This window comes from Myotis lucifugus, unplaced genomic scaffold (genome assembly GCF_000147115.1).
Source record: "Myotis lucifugus unplaced genomic scaffold, Myoluc2.0 scaffold_90, whole genome shotgun sequence".
NCBI lineage: Eukaryota > Metazoa > Chordata > Mammalia > Chiroptera > Vespertilionidae > Myotis > Myotis lucifugus.
In genome coordinates this window covers 3,084,475-3,102,317 of record NW_005871138.1, presented here as the reverse complement: position 1 = coordinate 3,102,317, position 17,843 = coordinate 3,084,475, and the positions used below count along the sequence as shown (strand labels likewise).

Sequence of the window (17,843 nt, the reverse complement as noted above, 5' to 3'; positions counted from 1 at the left end):
GGAAATTGTCAGCAACACAGCAGTAAATATCAACATGAAGCAGATTATTATTGTAGATCACACTGGGAGAATAAAGGGTAAAATATTTAACTGCAGTAGTGTTTGACTATATTCTGCACAGTGAGAAAACCTGAAGTCATTTTCAAGGTCCACCATTTCTTACTTCTTTTCAGTCGGGTCAAGTTTCTAAGCTTTCTAAATCTCTGTTTTCCAGCTAATGAAAATAGGATTCCATCGAGTCTCCTATCTACCTACTCCAGGATTTCTGTGAGGATCAAATGAGATGAGGCACGGGAAAACACTTCACAGACATTTGGTTAAGGTAAAATGTTTCCACCTGGCTATAAAGCAAATTGTGTTCCTGGGCTGAAGAAACTGCAAGGAGGCTAGTCTCTAGGGAGAGGAAGCTGGGCATTGCTATGTGACATCATTACCAGGTGCCCATAACCACCATTTCCAGGCTGGGCTGGGCTGTGGGCCACATTTTGCACCATGGGGTCTTGGCAGCATTGGCTGCGTTTTGGTGGGGTGTCGCTCTGGGGTGGTGGCAGGGCCTGTGTCCCACTTGTGGGAAGCCGAGTGTTGCTTTGTGGGTGCCATGTCCGCAGTGCCGTTTCTCTGTAAATGGCTAGTGCGCCTCACAGCAGCTCCTGCATTGAGCATCTGCCCCCTGGTGGTCAGTGCGTGTCATAGTGACCGGTCAGACGGTGGGACACTTAGCATATTAGCCTTTTATATTAGTATATATAGATACTAATTCTTGTAACCTATAGCCTCCGGATCACAAGGAACAGAGCAGAGAAGTAGAAAGTAGAAAAATGTTTTATTTGGATTCACATTTAAATAGGCTGTGTATGTACCCTATTTGTTTCACTGACAAGAGGCAAAAGACTGGTGATATAGTCACAGGCTCTTCTTGAATTATTTATTTTTCTTGGAATATTCAATGCCAAAAATAAATTTCCCAGAATGTAAATGTTGACTGTGAAGCATGTATAATGTTGTATTTTTTACTTAATCTGTAGAATATATTTGTCACTGGAAATGGAATTCAGTGTAAATACACTCGATTTAGCACATCTATCACTATATGAATCAGGGAGGCTGTTCTATTAGTTAGGAAATGCCTCGACCCCATGGGGTCTAGTTTTTCTCTTGTGCCAGGTAACAATGGTGGCTGTGGAATTTGAACACTAGGGGAAGTCAGATCTCTTTGACACTAACTCCTTCACTAATTTACTCACCAAATGCAATGTTTATCATATACCTACTTGCTAGGCACTATTATGAGCAAGTACAAACCCATCCCTGCTATCTTGGAGATTACTGTCTAGTAGAGAGATAGAATTAGGTAAATAATCACACTTGAGTTGTAATTGCAAACAAGTAAATACTGAAGGAAAGACAGAGGGGTGCACTCTATTGTCTAGCTTTCCTTCTTGTGAATAGTGCAGGATGTGTCCAATGCCGATGAGCAGATATGCTCGGCCTTCAGATCCTTACCATAATACATCATGGCACCTGGGAAGGAAGCTGGGTGGTTTTTTTCCACCTCTGCTGAGAGCTCCTGGAAGCAGATTAGGGACTTCTCTCAGGAATTTTTCCTTTACTTTTCCCCAGGTTGTTTTGTTCACTCACTCTAGGTGAGAATTTTCAGGATTTTGTGGAGTCCTTGGCCAATAGGACCATCTGAGAGAGGCGAGGACAGAGGCATTGAGAGTGTGGACAGATGGGCCTGTAGCTTAACCTCATGGGCTTCACAAAATTCCAACCCCCATACCCCACTCCCACAACCTACCTATGCTGTTCTGGAAATTTACGCAGTGCATCATGTAAACAGACCTCTGGTGCTTCAACTTTCTTGGCTCAAGTCTACTAGGGGAATTTACCACTTATGAAGTCTCGGTGGATCAGAACACAGGCAGTAGATTCGACTGGCCTAGTTCACAACTCTACTCCCCACTTCTAGCTGGGAAAGCTTGAGCTTGTTTTTTAACCTCCCCATGCCTCATTTTCTTCATCTGTAAAATGGGGATAAGAATAGTATGTACTTCCCAAGATCAATATAAAGTAAGTTAAATTAAATGAGGTGGTGCACATCATGCTTAAAGGTCTTAGAGTCAAGTCTGTCTCATCGTGTGGGCCCACTAACTCATATATCTCATATTCTCTTGGTTCATTTTATGACAGCATGGTTTGTCTTTCTGTAAATATGCTTGTGCTAACAGACCATCCCTAGAACACAGAGGCCCTTGGGTTTTCATAGACTACTCTGTTCACAGGTATATAGAATAAATGTCACTGGAAGATTAACAGTGAGTCCTTGTGTCCCAGGACATTGGGGGTGGGGTTAGAAGGGACTTTGTTGTGATGATATTGAGTTTGTTGTGAGCCCCAACAGCTAATAGCACCTCAAATTAAGATTCTGCCAACAAAGTGGATCAGAATAGGACTGCCCTGCTTGGCAATTTCTGTTGTATGTTTAAAGAAGTAGCTCAGGGAACTGCAGAATGGTCACCCTAAAGTTCCTTCCAGCCCTCAGGGAGCCCAGCCTCTATGACATAAGTAAATTCCCAGTTATGTCTGTATAGCTTTGTACAACTCTGGCAGTCAGAATAATGATCTCGGAGAAACCAAGATGGCGGCATAGGTAAACACTGGAGTTTGCTGCCTCGAACAACCACTTCAAAAATACAACTAAAAGACGGAACAGACATCATCCAGAACCACAGGAAGGCTGGCTGAGTGGAAATTCTACAACTAGAAGGAAAGAGAAAAGCATACTGAGACTCAGAGGAAGTGCAGTGCGGAAGTAAAATACTAAGGTACAGAGCGCACATGGAGCGGGCTGGCGGCTGAGGGCGTGGTTGTTGTTTTCAATCGGGAGGGAGTCTCAGGCTGTGAGCTCCAGTTCGGGCGAGTCTCTGGAGATCCAGACTCATACGGGAGAAGCAGCACTGTCTGGCATCAGTCGGAACTCGAGGGCAGCTTTCTCTCGGAGGGGCTTGCAGCGATTGCCAAGACACTGAGAAGTGGGGCCTCTGAGAGCAGCCATAACTGCTAGCCCCGCCCTGTTGATCCCGTGGGACCCGCCCCGCCCAATCCCTGCAGGGAGGCTTTTGCTGGATAGCCTAAGGCAGAGGCTAGATTAGCACCTCCCTAGAGATCCAGGAGCCAATGTACCCAGAGGTCAGAGTGGGACCATCCAGTTTGCAGCTCCGTGGAACCATAAAGGACACACTTGGGGCAGACTCAGTGAGCTCCAAAGCCCCACTGAAGCAAGTCTTGCCCCGGAGGGGTGTCTCCAGCACAGAAGTTCTCCCACTGCAGACACAGCTGATTCTCGCAGCCAATTGGCCTGGAGGTCAGTTCCTCCCAGTGATACCTACAACAATTAAGGCTTAACTATAACAAGACTGTGCACAAAGACCACAAGGGGGTGCACCAAGAGTGTCCTCCTCAGGTAATTGGGGAGGCTGAACCACTGGGCCCTAGAGGACACTTAGCACAGAAAACCACTTTATCAACACAGGGAAGCATAAAAAAATGCGGAGACAAAGAAAAAGGACACAAATGACAGAAATGGAGGAAAACAAATTACTGGATATAGAGTTCAAACCACACTTTTAAGGTTTTTCAAGAATTTTTTAGAAACTGCCGATAAACTTAATGAGACCTACAAGAAATCTAATGAGACCCTTGAGGTTGTGATAAAGGACCAACTAGAAATTAAGCATACACTGACTGAAATAAAGAATATTATACAGACTCCCAACAGCAGACTAGAGGATCGCAAGAATCAAGTCAACGATTTGAAATACGAAGAAGCAAAAAACAGCCAACCGGAAAAGCAAAATGAAAAAAGAATCCAAAAATACAAAGATAGTGTAAGGAGCCTCTGGGACAACTTCAAGCGTACCAAAATCTGAATTATAGGGGTGCCAGAAGAAGAGAGAGAGCAAGATATTGAAAACCTATTTGAAGAAATAATGACAGAAAACTTCCCCTACCTGGTGAAGGAAATAGACTTACAAGTCCAGGATGCTCAGAGAACCCCAAACAAAAGGAATCCAAAGAGGACCACACCAAGATGAATCATAATTAAAATGCCAAGAGCAAAAGACAAAGAGAGAATCTTAAAAGCAGCAAGAGAAAAAAAGTCAGTTACCTACAAGGGAGTACCCATACGACTGTCAGCTGATTTCTCAACAGAAACTTTGCAGGCCAGAAGGGAATGGCAAGAAATATTCAAAGTGATGAATGCCAAGAACCTACAACCAAGATTACTTTATCCAGCAAAGCTATCATTCAGAATTGAAGGTCAGATAAAGAGCTTCACAGATAAGAAAAAGCTAAAGGAGTTCATCACCACCAAACCAGTATTATATGAAATGCTGAAAGGTATCCTTTAAGAAGAGGAAGAAGAAGAAAAAGGTAAAGATACAAATATTGAACAACAAATACACATCTATCAACAAGTGAATCTGAAAATCAAGTGAATAATCTGATGAACAGAATGAACTGGTGATTATAATAGAATCAGGGGCATAGAAAGGGAGTGGACTGACTATTCTTGGGGGGGAAAGGGGTGAGGGGGATGCGGGAAGAGACTGGACAAAAATCGTGCACCTATGGATGAGGACAGTGGGTGGGGAGTGAGGGAGGAGGGTGGGGTGGAAACTGGGTGGAGGGGAGTTATGGGGGAAAAAAGAGGAACAAATGTAATAATCTGAACAATAAAGATTTAACTAATAAAAAAAAAAGAATAATGATCTCCCCCCCCCCCCCCAAGATGTCCATGTCCTATCCTCTGAAACCTGTGAATATATCACCTTACATGGTGACAGGAACTTTTCAGATATCTTTATGTTAAGGACCTTGAGATGGTTGGTGGTAATCCTGGATTTTCCAGGTAGGCCCAATGTCCTTATAAGGACAAGGGTCCTTATAAGAGGGAGGTAGGAGGCTTCGAGTCAGAGGAGATGCGATGATGGAAGCAAGTTGGGGGGCGGGGGGATATCCATTTATGTGGAGAGACAGAAATTAAAAGATGTTACTACACTGCTGGAGGATGGGGCCATAAACCAAGGAAGGCAGGAGGCTTATAGAAGCTGGAAAAAGCAAGAAAACAGATTTTTCCCCTACAGCCTCCAGAATGAACACAGCCTTGCTGATCCATTTTTTTTACTTCCCTCCCTCCAGAAAATTTAATAAATATATCTCTTCCTTTTCTAATTTTATCATGATTTACTTTTCACCCTTTAATAACTAAACGTTTAATCCAATTAAAATTGATTTTGAAGTATGGGATCACAGGTAGTTATAATAGATTCCCTCTCTCTCCAAGCTATCTAAACACCAAGTAACACCCTTAAAACATTCCATCTGCTTAAAATACTATCCCAGACTCTTTTCTACATCTTCACCCACTCCCCTTCCTTCTCTGTCACCTGTTTAATCAACTCCTATTCTTCCCAAAGGTTTTAGTTAAAAATCTCACGTTCCCTCCACATTCTGGGTAGAGAGATGGTATAACATGACAGCTTAGGAGCACAGAAGATGGATTCAGATGACTTAGGTCCAAATCTTGGCTCTACCATTTACTAAACTGTGTGACCTTGGGCAGGTTCCCTAAGCGTTCTGCGCCCCATTTTCCTCCTTTGTAAAACAGAAATAGTAATGGGACCTATGTCAAAGGATCACTGTGACTAGTGCTGAGTTAACATACGTAAACCACTGCCTTCCATGTACTGCTCAATAAGCAGTAGTTTGTCAACCTCTTGCACACTCTTGTAAGACTGTGTTTTGAAATTACTTTTCCAATGGAAGGCCATGTAATGGGATGTGAGGAGAATTTCTAGGTTACCTCTTAATCTGTGACAGCTGAGGATAAAGGAGTGCTAAATATGTTATAAACCTGGGGTTCATGAACTTGGATGGGAAAAATCTACTTCCTTATTTTCATTTACCTCTAACTGAAATGAAGCCTTTCTTTTAATTATGAATGTAGGCAGCAAACAATAGCATTAGTGGAGCCTGGTACATTGTCTCCCATAGAAAGCACAGATATTTCATATCACATTACAGTCGTCAGATGTCTTGAGTTATTATTTGCGCTCATCATTACTTAGGAATTATGGAAATTTTAGACTTGCCACTAGATCTTATTATTTAATCCATTAGTAAAGGAGCACACACAGTGTTATATCACACATTTGTCTTTTTAATATTTTGATGACTGTATTTCATTATAATTGGTTTTCTTTGTAAGTCTACTTATCATATTTTATGCACTTACAAGTATTTTTTTCTGAGCAGGTCCATAGGCTTCTCCAGATGCCCAGAGGAGTTCACAATGTTAAAAAACAACAATTCTGCTCTAAAGAAAGTAGTCAACAACTGGGATGCGAAGCTCTCCTCAGGGCATGCTAAAAGGTGAGAGGACTTTATATAACCTCCCAACGTTCTAAGAGGTAGGTTCATTACTATACTCATTTTATAGATGAGAAGAGTGAGACTCAGAATGGTGAGCAGGTTACCCAAGGTCACAGAGCAGTATACTCGTGGTGGAATCCATGCTTTTTAATGACTTCAATATCCTGCTTCCCATATAAATCCTCGTAGTCCCTCTACTATTTCACAAAGTAAATATCGATATCCCGTTTCTCCATTTCACAGATGAGGAAACCGAGACTCAAAGAGGATGTTATTTATTTTTCACTGTTAAGCAACATAGTGGGGATTCAAACCCATGTCTGTCAGACTCCAAAGCCCCTGTGTTCTATTGTGCCCTGTGAAGTTAATTAAAGGTGCCTTGGGAATATGGCCTGGAAGAGCTGATGATTGATCAAATATGTGACTCAGGAAGACCTTTCCATACCATCCACCAGGATTAGATGGTTTGGAAAGAAATTACTACTTTTGCTGCTTTTGCTGTGGGGTTATAGAGCGATACAGGGAGCATCTTCATGAATGTGAAATACACACCGGCATTTGGAAAACTCCATTCGTCACTATTGTCCAGCAGAGAGTTAAAAGTAGGAAGCAGGAGATGAAAGAATACAGAAGTAGGAAGTTCTGTATGAGCTCATGCTGAAACGAAAAGAACCATTATTGGAAACCATTAATGATGAACTTGGTAAGGATAGTCTTGTGATCTGTAAGTCTCATGAAATGAAAATGAGGTAATGTTATGTTTTATAACTACCGTGGATCCGAGAAGCTGGAAATTATCTCAGCATGAATACCATAAAGGATCAGGGAACAATGGAAGCCACCAAGAAAAGAATCTTTATTCAGCTTCATTTATAGCAGATATTCATCTTATGTTTCAACACAGGAATCACAAAGGAGTTTGTTTTACCTTGTTGGGTATGTAAAAATACGAAGGTTATCACAATCCTCATGCTTCCTTCCATAGAGCCAAGGAAGGAAAAGAGAGTGCTATGAAGTGGGGGTTGAATAGCTGGGGCTGAAAGAGGTGACAGGAGGAAAGAGAGAATAGGGGGAGAAGAAAAGAACTAAGAGATTCTTCCCACCCTCGTTCAACCTCCATTCTCTAGACCTGAGCTGTCTAATATGGCAGCCACTAGCTCTACATGACTATTTACATTTATTATGAGTAAATAAAATAAAATAAAAAAATCTACTTTCTCCTATTGCACTAACCACATTTCAAGTGTTTAATGGGCACATGAAGTTAGTGGCTACCATTTTGGATGGTCATCATCACAGAAAATTCTATTGGACAGCACTGAGAACCATCCAATTCCACTTATAAGTCCCAGAGGATTCAGAGTGCAGGACAAATGGAAGCCTATGGCTGTAATATCCTTGGCCCCTGGAAAGACAGAAGAGTAGAGTCTTCTGAAATGGGACATAAGAGTCCCAGGTTCTCATATAACCTTATATGAGCTACTTGTGCTCTCTAGGACTCAGTCTAATATGAATGCTTGATACCACCTTTTACTGGATATTAGAAAATTGCATGATTAATTTTATCTCTATATAATAACAATGTGAGTTATTAGGCCCATGCTACAGAGGAGGAACTAGAGATTAAAGAACATATGTGCTGCCCTAACTGGTTTGGCTCAGTGGATAGAGCATTGGTCTATGGACTGAAGGGGCTTGGGTTTGATTCTAGTCAAGGGCACATGCCCGGGTTGCAGGCTTGATCCCCAGTGGGGGGCATGCAGGAGGCAGCTGATCAATGATTCTCTCTTATCATTGACCTCTCTCTCTCTCTCTCTCTCTCTCTCTCTCTCTCTCTCTCTTTCTCTCTCTCCCTTCCTCTATGAAATAAACACACACACACACACACACACACACACACACAGAAAATGTGGATTGGAGAGCCTGGAGGTACAATTAGACATCTGAGCTGATTTTCAACATGGATGACAAAGTAAAGGGTTAATATAACTTATAATAATAAAAGTGTAATATGCTATTAGACCGGACGTCCTTTCAGATGACCTTCTGGATGAAGCCAGTGCTGTGAGGGAAGCCCGGGTCCCGGGTGCCTGCTGGCAGCTGGAGGGAAACCCCAGGTCCTGGGTGCCAGAGGGAAGCCGTGCCGGCAGCCAGGGGAAGAAGGTAGGTCTACTCTTGCAAGAATTTTGTGCATCAGGCCTCTAGTTATTATATAAAGAGCTCTTCATTAGGGCTAGAACTTTGTCTAGTCAATGGTAAAATGCCAACACGTGTCACACAGTAAGTGTTCAATGAATGCTTGTTGAATAAATAAAATTGATAAGAAAAAGACAGTTCAGTAGAAAAATGGGCAAAGTTACTTAATGGAAGAAGAACTCCTAATGGTTAATAAACATTTGATAGGATATTCAATTTCAGGAATAATTGGGAAAATGTAAATTAAAGCAACAATAAGCTATGTCTCTTCATCAATTGTCAAATATTAAAATAAATTATAGCATCTAGAGATGGAGAGAATGCAAAGTAAAGTTCTTTTATATATGAGTATTTTCCAAGATTTTTGGTAAAGTATTTTGAAAATACCTGTTAGTATATACAATATACTATATACTCACAACTTCCACTTTTAGAAATCTACATAAATAAAAGTACAAATGCCTAAGGATATGTGTTGTTACAGCATGCTTCACAGTGGTTAAAACTTGGATGTAGACTGAGTATAGAGCAACAGAAGAATGGTTGAACCAATTGTAACAAATTTGCATAGTGGAATATTAACCAGTTATTTAAAAAGGATATCATCCCTGCCTGGTGTTGCTCAGGGGTTATAGCATCAGCATGAGCACCAAAGGGTCACAGGTTCAATTCTCAGTCAAAGACAGGTAAATGGGTTGCAGGTTCAATTCCTGGCCCTATGAGGGGTACAAGTGGGGGAGGCAGCTGGTCCATCTCTCTCTCTCACATTGATGTTTCTCTCTTTCTTATTTCCCCTTCTATCTCTCCCTCCCTTCCACTCTTTCTAAAAAAAAAATTAACGGAAAAAATATCCTTGGGTGAGGATTAACATCATCAACAACAACAACAACAACAAAAGAATGTGTCAGGTCTGTGTCTACTAACCTGGAATGATTTCCATAATATATTGTTAAGTGAGAAAAGTGACTACAAAAGAAATGATAAATGGATACAGAGGCAGAGCAGCATTGAGCAGAATGTCAAACTACAGTGGGAACCCTGGGGAAGGTTGGGGGGAGTAGGAGATCAACTGAAGGACTTATATGCATGCATATGAGAATAACTAATGGACACAAAACACTGGGGGGTGGGGGAAGCCGGGGGAATGTCAAGGGGGAGAAAAAAGGAGACATGTGTAATACTCTTTGTAATACTTTAAGAAATAAAAAAAATAAAAAAATAAAATAAAAGGGAAAAAAATGATAGAGATGCCTTTTCTTATGAAATGAATAGTTAAATAGGTATAAGAATACCTGCCAGGCTGTTATGGGGAGGGAGGTATAGAGATAAAGAAAATAATAAATATTTACAAAAGTGTAAATAATCCTATATAATAAAATCCTAATATGAAAATTGACTGAATGGCAGAATGACTGGTGGAATGACTGGTCACTATGATGTGCACTGACCACCAGGGGGCAGATGCTCAATGCAGGAGCTGCCCCTAGCCCACAGGACTGGCAGCTGGTGGGGGGTGGGGCCGGTGAGTGGGCAGTGCCAGGCCAGCCAAGGCGGGTGTGAGTGGAGGGTCCTGATCGCCCTGCTGGTTGCCCCACAGATCAGCCCTGATTGCCGGCCAGGCCTAGGGACCCTACCTGTGCATGAATTTCATGCACTGGGCCTCTAGTATGTTATAATGTTATAGGAGAATGTAAAACAGAAAATATATCTATGGTATCTTGGGAAGAAAAATCTGAAGGTACATAGGAACAAGGACAAAAAGATGACATGTACAAATAAAAACATTGATTTAATTTGGGAATGGAACCATGGATAATTTTTTGGTGTGTAATAAAGTATCTGTTTCATACATATATCTTGAGCAGGAAAGGTTTGATTACTCACTGTGCTTTGACTGTATGAACAGATGCAGAATTATATCTCTTGATCCCAATTCCCAAACTTTATATATTTTTTCCGTTAATTCACTGAGAAAAAGTTACCTTTTCATATTCTTATGTCTTTCCCCGGGGTTTGGGATTTTTAAAAAAATTATACTTGACTTTTGAGAATATTTCCCCTATATTATTGGGCTGGGAGAATATTGGCTTCCTTTTGTTTTAGACTTTGGTGTATGCCCAAACTTAGGAAGAGGATGAGGGATGAGGTAAGGAGAAAAATACCATCCTGCATAGAGAATTGCAAACCGTGGCAAGTGTTCTGAGGGATATAGCAGGGCAAATGAATCATTTTGGCTGCTTGGCCTTTGATCATCCTTCTTACTGGACAAGAGTAGAGGGGGTGGACAGGACCCATCAAAGAGGCCAAGAGGGTGCAGATAGTTCTTCCTACCTCCTGGCTGCCAGAATATGGGGTGTGGCCACTCTGATGTTCCTTCCCAAGACACTGAACCTTGAGGGAATGATACTCAAGTTCATAGTCAGTGAGAGATTGAATTAATGATCTATTTCTGTGTAAGAAATTAGCCTAAAATTTAGTGACTTGAAATGACAAGCATTTATCTCCCAGTTTCTGTGGGTCAGGAATCCAGGAGCAGCTTAGCTGGGTGGTTTTGATTAGGGGTCTTTCACCAGACTGCGGTCAAGTTGTCAGGTGGGGCTGCAGTCATCTGAGGCTTCACTGGGGCTGAAGGATCCACGTCTAATGGCCAAAGGCCTTGGTTCCTCACCATGTGGGTTTCTCTAAAGACTGATTGGGATCCTTATAACAAGGCAGCTGGCTTCTCCAGAGGGCCTGATGAGGAGCAGGGGGCGGGGGGTGGGGGGGGGGAAGGGGGAGAGAGAGAGAAGGAGGGAAGAAGAAGAGGGGAGGTGGGAGGGAGGAAGGAGAGACAGACAGAGAACATGTGACAGAGCACATAAGACTGAAGCCTCAGTAGTTTACAACCGAATCTTGGAGCTGATATACTATTACTGCTCTGGGTTTCCATTGATCACATACTAGTAGACCAACCCTGGTACAATGGCGGAGGGGACTACACAAAGCTGTGAAGACCAGGAGGTGGGCTCACTGGGGGACCCTCTTGGAGGGTGGCTAGCACAGAGTTGGTTTGTAAGACTTGTTCTGTAGCAGGGCCTTGTCTATGTCCCACATCCTGTGGTTCCTGCCTGAACTTGATTCTTCAGCCTTCCTTTCAATTCTATGAGCCACCTGTTCCTTTTCAATAATGTTCTCTTCTACGTATTTAAATTCACCAGCTCTGTCCTTTCTTGCTTGCAATGACAACCTGACCAGAACAGGAGCTATGAGAGAAGACAGCAGTGGGGAAGGTAGGTTGGTGGTGGAGGAACTTCACCTTAGATAAGGTGATCCACGAGGGCCAGGAAGTACCATTTGCCAGGAGACCTGAATGGTAAGGCAGAGTCAGCGGATGAAGAGTGGGAGGAGGGGCATTTCAGGTAGAGGGAGCAGCACAAAGGCTTTGAGGTGAGAACAGAGATGTCTGTATGGGTAAAGTGTAGCAAGCAAGTGGGCAAGTGCAGGGAGAGGTCAGTAGAAACCAGAGATCACCCAGAATCTTGAGGCCATGGGGAAGAATTTGGATTACCTTCTCCCAACCAAAGCCATTTCTTTTTTTTTTTTAAATATATTTTATTGATTTTTTACAGAGAGGAAGGGAGAGAGATAGAGAGTTAGAAACATCGATGAGAGAGAAGCATCGATCAGCCGCCTCCTGCACACCCCCTGCTGGGGATATGCCTGCAACCAAGGTACATGCCCCTGACTGGAATCGAACCTGGGGACCCTTCAGTTCCCAGGCTGATGCTCTATCCACTGAGCCAAACCGGTTAGGGCCAAAGCCATTTCTTGTTCCAGACATTAGAGCCCATGAAGGCTGAGGACCAGACCTAGGGTTTTCTTCTCTAGGAATCAGGATCAATCAAATCATGATTAGGCCATGATCAAGATAGAGACCTATACTTTGTTAACTCACCCATCTGTTGTTTTCCCACCCATCTGTTTTGCTGGCTCTTGGGTTTCCCTAATTTCTGGTTGGGTTATTTCCCGAGTTTCTCAGTTCCCTCTGATAAATCCCAACCCTACTCTGCAGAGCTGAAGGAAAATATTTTTGTCCACAGTTGGACCCGGGAATCCCAGTTAGAGAGGCTAGTCATCTGGGGAAGATTGGCAGCTACCCAGGACAGCATGGAATGAGCAGGTGGATCCCTTCAGTCTCATATAGTCCCACCTTCACTCAACAAACGCTTGTTCAGCATCCAGCATGTTCATGGGCTCTTTGTGGGCATCAGGCTATAAAGATCTTCCTTTTTAGGAATCAAGTTAGGTAGGAGGGATGGCCCAGTCCAAATGTTATTGAATGGGAGCTCCTGTTACTTAGGAGTTGGCACTGTAGCCCATGGCCAAGCCAACATGTCCTATGTACTCTGCATTCCAAATGGGAGCCAGATGCTTTCCCTCGAATGTTTGCTAAAGGGGCCAGAGCTGACCCTCCATCTTAGTCAAAACATCACTTTCTTTTTCCTTGTCCATTTAATAATCCTGATGAGGGAGGAGTTCTCTGGTTTTATTGAGGAATATATATTATGGTGGAAGACGATCTTTCCCACTTTGATTGGGAGTCTCTCATGGAGATTGAGGGGTGAGTGCAAGAAAGGATGCGAGGATGCTGTTCCCCAGTGGGATCTACTTGGTAGTTGACTTGCTGATGTCCCCTGTGCCTATCTGAGCAGGGGAGAAGAGAGGTGGAGAGCGGGGTCACTATGGAGCAGCTGGCCAGGATGCGTGAGCTTCTCTGGGTCAGGTGGAACCTGCAGTAGTTAGTTGGGCTTTCTGATATCCCACCAAGCAGTCTGACTGCTGTGCACAAGGGTCTCCCTAGTGGCAGGAGCCTAGGTAGTGAGACAAGGCAGGAGAGAGAGCTCAAGCCTGAGCTGGATGTCCTCTGTCAGAGAACTGGGCAGTGGGAAAGCCTCCAAGAAACTTAACGTGCCCCTGGAGAAACCATATGTGGACACTTGCCACTCTGGGTTGGCTAGGGAAGCAGTGTTGACAAGAGGGAGAGGGCTATTGCAGAGGGCTATTCGCACCCCCTCCTCTCAATGTCAATAAGGGGAGGGTGCTGGGGCATGTCTCCCAACCAGGCCATGCCCCTCCTCCCCCAACCTTTTATCCAAGCAGGCAGGGACCTGGCTCAAGTCAACCCTTGGATGAGTTAGGGAGAAGATAAAATGAGATTTAAATTGAGTTTGAGAATAAAGCTTTCAAGGATGAAGGTTTAACAACAGAAAGTGATCCAAAAATAAAGCAATCTGCTGGAGATGTCATTAAGGGATGAAAAAGGAAGATTCAACACAACAGGGCTAAGGCTGAGATTAGGGGGGAAGCTTCATTATTATGCCCCACCGAGTTGAGTCGCCTCGGTACACTGGTTTCACGAGTAAACAGAATAATTGAAATATAGTGTCTGCATAGGTAAGCAGCCACAGAAAAACTGAAAGGGCCCAGGGAGGTTGGCTGTTGGAGAGGACTTTCCAAAGAAGGGGCACCTGAGCTGAGCCTTGAAGCCTTGAAGGATGAGAAGGAGTTGGTACAATAAAAGGAGAGTGGAGAAGAGCTTTACAGGAAGAGGTGACACTACAGTCTGGAGCAGTAAGTTGAAGGCAGGAAGGACAATTAGACATGCAGGCCAGAAAGTCCATGGCCTCAGGCCCTGTGAGCTTAAGAAGTGAGGGCTCTGGGGGAGTTGTTTCAAATCTGGGAGCAACACAATGGGGTTTGCATAGTAGAACCATCTGGTCACCAGATTGTGGCAGTGCTATGGACTTAACCCTCAGGCACACTTCTTACCCATTCACCTGGCCCTATGACCCCCAACTCCCATACGAAGGCCATTTTCTCTGTGATTCCAAAACCTGGGTTCCCACTCTTTTACTGCCCTTTGCTCTACTCCCATCACTGGACCCTTCATAGTTCTCTTTGATAGACTCTGAAATATTGCCATCCTCCCCATAAATCGTCTTCTCGCTTTCCTTCTCCGACATACTCTTCCCAGCCCAAGTAGATTCTATGCCTTCTTTGGGTCTGTGCCTGCCAGCACATGTTTCCTCGGGATATACATATACTAAAATATCTTCCCTTTATGCTATCTGGTCTTCGCCCCATGGGGCAACCGAAGATTACTATGTATTCTTTCACACATTAATTTAAGCTGCTTTAATTGCTGCTCTGGTATGTTTTATATAATATAATTAATATTTTAATTCTGTGTGCTTGCTTTCCAAGGCAGTTTTGTGAAGGGCCCAATTTTGAAATCAAGCAAATAAAGAATAAATAATGGCTGAGTTATTATAGTGATGCCCCCGCACCCGAAGGGAATTAAAAGTGTGCTGGTTTTTTTGAAGTGGCTTAAGGGAAAAGATATTTTAATGTTCGCTTCATTCTGGGCCAGCTTGGGTGGCTTCATGAAGTCCCCTGGACGCTGATTTCAAGTGTTTCTCCACTGTTGGCATCTGACCACCAGCTTGAGGTCTGTGCTACCACCATCAGCTCTGCAGCTCCTGCCTCCACTTCCTTCCTGATGGAGCCTGTGATTAGAATGATAAGTTACTGAACCCACTCACTCACTCACTCATTCATTCAGTGATTGTGTATTGGTATTCTACTATGTGCCCAGGCCTGGGATAGATTTAGTCCTGTCTTCAAGGAATTCACAGTCAAATGTGGGCAGCAGGTGGAGTTATAGCCCACCATGATAACACTGTGGGAACACAGGGGAAGGGGGAAGGCGGGGCAGAGTATCTAACTGTGTCTCAGGTGGTTAAGAGGAGACTTAAGAGGAGGCAACATTTAAATTGGCTTCAGGAAGGAGAAGGGAAAGAAGGAAACAGCAAGACACAGTAAGAAAAGACAATTGTGTGTTTAGGAAATTGGGAGGTGAGCATGGCTGAAGCCAATATGCATGGGCGGACATGATAGGGAGTGAATGGGGAGTGGGGACAGAGGTTGGGGCTGAGTGGAGAAGGGCTTGCTCTGCAAGAAGGAGTTTGGACTATCCTGAGGGTATAGGGGAGCCCAAAGGGGTTTTTGTTTTTAAAAAGTATGTTTTTATTGATCTTAGAGAGAGAAAGGAGAGACAGAAACATCTATAGCAGGGGTGGGCAACCTTTTTGTGAGTGCGTGCCAAAACCAGCAAAATCTCCGACTCAAAATTCTTCTGCGTGCCAACCCTAATTTTTTGAGAACATGTTACGCCTACTTGATATCTCTTAAGGTGTACGTATGTGAAGAACCTTGAAGAAATAATAAAATTCATTCGAGCGACAAAAACACGGTATATGATGATGAAAAATACATTTATTTTTTAATGTATACATGTACACTGATAGTCCGACAGAAAACTTTATGTCTCCATTTGATATTATTAGTGGGACTTTTGCTGCTGCATCACTGATGACAGAGATTTTACACCAGGTTTATATTTCGTGACTTTCAGAGATATGCACGAGCTACTACTTTCATCCGTCAGGCTACTCCTATTACGAGACTTAACAAAATTCATCACTGAGAACAAAGATTCACAAACGTATGTGGATGAAACCAAAACACTGGTCGAATCTAGGAAGGCAGGGAGAGTTAAGGCAGAGGCATAGAAATTGCCCTTCCCCTCTCTCGTCAATCCATGTCTATGGTTTTTAAGATAACTTGTTATGTAAAATTATTTATTTATCTAAGATGCACCTACACTGAATTTATCTGAAAAATAAAGTCGATATTAAGAAAAAAATTGTAAATGGAAGATTATAAGAGAGGGTTTCACGTGCCAGCAAAAGTTACTGGTGTGCCATATTTGGCACGTGTGCCAGGGGTTGCCCACCCCTGATCTATAGGCTGCCTCCTGAAGCTGCCTACTGGGGATCCAGCCCATAACCTAGGCATGTGTCCTGACTGGAATTGAACCAGGTGCACAGGTCAACGCTCAACCACGGAGCCACACCAGCTGGGCAAAGCCCAAAGAAGTTTTTAAGCAGTGGAGTGTCCTGATCAGATTAGATCTGGTGTTTATAAAGGGAATTGCAGTATAAATGAGAGGGAGGCGGGGCGAGGAGGGGGGAGGAGGGAAAGGGAGAGAGAAAAGCTGTTAGAGTTGCCTAGCACATAGTAGGGGCTCAATCATATTTATTGACTGGGTGAGGCTGTTGGGACAGTCCAGTTGAAAGATGATGAGCCTCTGAATTAGGGTAGTGGCAGAGGTGATGGAAAGAGAGGATGGCTTCCAGAGGTAAAACCCACAGGGCTCTTTGCATCGGAAGCCAGCAGAATGGGGTTAGCAGCCCTCTCCTCTTCCATCCCCCCAGCTCTGCACACCCTGGTCTTTGGCCTGGCCCAGAAATTCAGAGCTTGGAGAATTATCACCTCAACCACTGTCTAGTTCTAGTTCTTCAGGTTTCATTGGGGAAAATTTGCGCTCAAGGGCACTCCGCCTATCAGAGGCAGAGCCTCGAGTAGAACTCAGGAAACCTGGTGTTTGTTGAGTGCTGCAGAGCAGAGACTGTTAACACCGATTCAAGAAAGGCTTGGAGGACCAGCCTCGAGAAATGTGAGCACAAAAGATGTGTGTGTGTGTGTGTGTGTGTGTGTGTGTGTGTGTGTGTGTGTGTGTGTGTTTCTGCAGAACAGGAGAGTGAGAGTCTCCTGAGATTCTCAAAGAGTCCTAGTGCTTCTAGTACTTAGAGACAGACGGAAACTGAGATGGGACAGAATCTGGTGGTGGTGGGGCGCATGGTTGGATGGATGGACGGATGGACGGACGGGAGGCAGGGACGCCTGGGCACATACAAGGGAATTTCCTTTGAAAGAGAAACTCTAAGAGGGAAACGCTCTTCCTTGAAACGCCTCCCCAGCCCTCCTCCCCACACCCCAGCGGTGGCCTTCCCGTTTTTGGGGGATGGGGAGGGGGAACTTCCTTAGGCCTCTCCACCCGCGGTTGGGACGCTTTCGGTTCTGCTGGGATTCCCGGAGGCAGCGGGGGAAGAACCGTGGGGGTCCTGGTGGTGTCTTCCCAGCCCCGGTGGGGATCTCTCTCCCCTTCCTTCGCCCCCCAGGAAAGCCTGCAGGCTCCTTCCTCTCTCCAGCTTGGCCTTTGGAGTCCCGGGGGCTAAGGAGGAAGAGCCCTCCCCGGGACCCTCCACTCCCCTTTCCCAGCGCGTCCTTAAACTCCCCGGGGAAACTGAACCCGGGAATATCCTGGGGAA

At 44.1% G+C, this 17,843-nt stretch overlaps 1 long non-coding RNA gene across 1 annotated transcript; it reads left to right on the top strand.

Annotated features, from left to right (window-relative positions):
- The first annotated feature begins 265 nt into the window (after positions 1-265).
- On the top strand, positions 266-8,038 carry LOC106697639. The gene is made up of 3 exons (XR_002829909.1): positions 266-322; positions 6,319-6,435; positions 6,679-8,038. It is a non-coding gene; the product is annotated as an uncharacterized LOC106697639 (long non-coding RNA).
- Positions 8,039-17,843: the final 9,805 nt, after the last annotated feature.